The 3,035-nt window shown below is 43.3% G+C and overlaps 1 protein-coding gene across 1 annotated transcript in view; it reads left to right on the top strand.

Moving 5' to 3' along the window:
• EIF5B (eukaryotic translation initiation factor 5B) overlaps positions 1-3,035 on the top strand; it is a 40,652-nt gene that overhangs the window by 1,092 nt on the left and 36,525 nt on the right.

Raw genomic sequence — 3,035 nt, 5'->3', positions numbered from 1 at the left:
CTTTGCGCACCCACTGAAAGGCGCTTCCCTGAGCTTCCCCCGGCTCTGGGGGGGTTTGTCCGGGAGCAGGCAGCGGCGGAGTGCCCCTGGTTGTGAGCGCAGATCTCGATGGGTCATCTGGAAATAAGTTACTGGTTCAACTGCAGCGCCTGAACTGTGTTTGGTTTTCTTTCTTTTTTTTTTCTTTTTTTTTTTTTTTAAATAGGGGACAGTGCTATAGATCCTGCTATAACTCTGTGATTTGTGCACGTTTAATACGTGCAGATGTTAAATATTTTAGTGATTGCAGGATAAGAGGATCCCTTCTGTGGTTGTGTGCGTATCATCTTGGAGTCTCTACTGTCAACGAACTTTTTTTTTTTGTAAGGGATTCTTAGAATGGAGGTTATATTAACCATATGGAACACTGACTGAATAATGTTGTGTATATGTACGCTGGTGGGAGAGGACATATTGTTGATTGTCACTATAAAATAATAAATACAAAGATGCAACCAGTTTGGAGAGTGTTTTTAGTTGTTAATACTGACAAGGAGTTAAATGAAAACCGATGTCTTAAAATACGTATGAACCAGAAACAGTACAACTTTTTTTCCTTACCTAGACCGCTCAATTTTGTATATCCTTTTTGAGTCATTAAGTGTTTCTTTTATGAAAGTACTCCATAGGAAGGCTATTTCACAAAATATTACTCCTTCTCTAAGCATTTTTTACTACCTAAATGTGCATTGCATTAAGATGTTGAGGTTAGTGACTTAAGTTGCCCTTAGTGACTTGTTGCCCTTCACCAGTTTAGGGTGTAAACTGTGTCAGTTTCTCTGGTCCTGTCTGGGTAATGAGTATTTTGCTCGCGAGGTATTTTGCTCGTCTGACTATTTTTCCTTGCACCTTTTGCTATGCCACATATGTTGCTTTGTAGCGTCTGTTGTTACTGGTTTGTTTCATGGGCTGTGTTTCACAGGTATATCTTGGGAGCAGCTCTGGCGAGGAGATGAGTCAAGTGTGATTTGAGAAAGAAGAGGGAAAGTTTGGATCTTTGTGCTCTAAAGGAAAGAAGGCCCAGTGCTCATCTCTGTACCTGGTGTGGTAAATGCCAGAATCGTGCAGAAGCCTTTGGGTACTGAAGTGCTGCTGCGCGGGACCCTTCCAGTGACAGCAGCTGGTGTGCAGGGGATGCTTTGAGAGTCTCGGTGCCTACCGGATACCTTGTTCTCTTTGTGTATCTCCGCATGCGTTTCTGTATGCCTGTAAATTACTGAGCATGGGCCTCTGTTGGGTGCTATGCACAAAATCTTGTTTATGTCTAAAAAATGGAAGCATACCTTAAAACAGAGGCCAAGAATTTATTAGAATAATTGAAATCTTAAGAGCCTAATGATTATTAGCCCACATCTAATTGTTACAGGGAAAAAAAAAAAAGAGCAATATGGAGTAAAAGTAATTATGCTTACCATCGGACTGCTGCTCTGAGTTATGTAGGTCAGTGGTTTCATCCTGGTGGCAGTGAGCATCAGGTGTCCTTCATGAGGAGCAATATGATGATTTGTGTTGATGCTTTCATCTTCACTCTAGGATCCACCTCAGATCATTTTTATGTGTTCTCTAATGTGCTTATATGTCTTTGCTCTTCATTGGTTTGCAGTTCCATGTTACATCCAAATATGTAGAAGGCATTATATATTAGGTACAATTTCTTTCTTGTTTATTACCCCTAAAACCAGTTTCATCCAGGTCTGCGCTTCTCTTACCTGACTGCTGGGGAGTTGTGGGGTGTCCAGTGCCGAGTCCTGTACAAGCCATCTCTGTTTATCCCATGCCTGCGCTCCTCTCCATTGCATCCTGTATCTCTACTTCTCAAGGCCTCTGCTACCACTCCAGGCCTGTATTTCTCTATGCTCCATTGTTGTTGCAGAGTTGTGAATATCTCATTCTATACCAAGTAACTGCTTGCTACTGTTGCCCATGTGAACCTATGGTTGCAGCATGGCTGGGTAAACAAAAGTAGAACCAATTAGGCATGGGCACCTGGTCAATTAGAGAAATTGCTATCACAGCTAAATCAAGTAAAAGTTGCAGGCAGGTCAAGAAAAGTTCAGCCAAAGTAAGCCTGAGAGGCTTTAGTCCTAAGGCCTTGCAAATGCAGTACAGAGCTTATGGACTGCTACCAGCAGTGGCAATAACGTGTTACAGGGCAACATGGTTGTGTGGCAATGGAAGGGATGATGTGGAAGAAGAATTAGAATGGGTAGGTGTTTGAGAAGTAGGACTGGGTATATTTTAGAGCAGGGATTTTGCGGGGATTGGAGTGAGGAGGGACCTGGACAGCCAGTGATGTTTTGGAATAGGCTCTGTCTGCATAGGTACCCCCATCACCTGGTGGTGTTGGTTCTAGCTGACGCTCCCTTGAACATCAGGTTCCCCCGAGGGAGAGGCTGCATCACCTATTTGAATCTGTAGCTTGATGTTGGACTTCAACATCCCTCATCAGTCCCTCTTCTGTTGCCAGTAGAGTGAGAGAAGAATGGCACCATGAAATCAAAGGCTTCCAGTCAGTTCTGTCTCCTGCATCTTCAGTTCTGTGCTATGCAGTGCTACTTCTTTCCTCCTTCTTTTCCTTTCTTTCTTTCCCCAACAACTAGGTTATAGATACAATCCCTTACATCCCTTTTGGCTGCCTCTCCCAAAGCATGCAGCAGCTCAAGGACATAACTTGCAGTGTAGAGGAAGCACGTGGGAAGATGCGGGTGGTATGTCTGTGTTGTGAATATTGGTTTGAGAATTGATGTGACAGGAGGGAGATTTTCTGCTTGTCTTCTGACATACTGAGACAAGTTACAGAAGGTACAAGTCATCTTTACTCTGCTTTTCTCCCCTCGCCCCCATAGTTTTGACTTCTGTTGTGTAAAGTTTCCCTCTCCCTTGTTTGTGCTGAGTGCACTAGAGGTCATACTGGCGTGTGTTAATGTATGGCCAGGAAGTGTGCTGGTAAATGAGGGTGAGGATTAATTTTGTCATGGGAAGAGAATATAAGTACA

The sequence above is a fragment of the Egretta garzetta genome, unplaced genomic scaffold (genome assembly GCF_000687185.1).
Source record: "Egretta garzetta isolate BGI_Z169 unplaced genomic scaffold, ASM68718v1 scaffold5, whole genome shotgun sequence".
In the NCBI taxonomy this organism is placed as follows: domain Eukaryota; kingdom Metazoa; phylum Chordata; class Aves; order Pelecaniformes; family Ardeidae; genus Egretta; species Egretta garzetta.
This window is presented reverse-complemented; position numbering and strand designations above follow the sequence as displayed.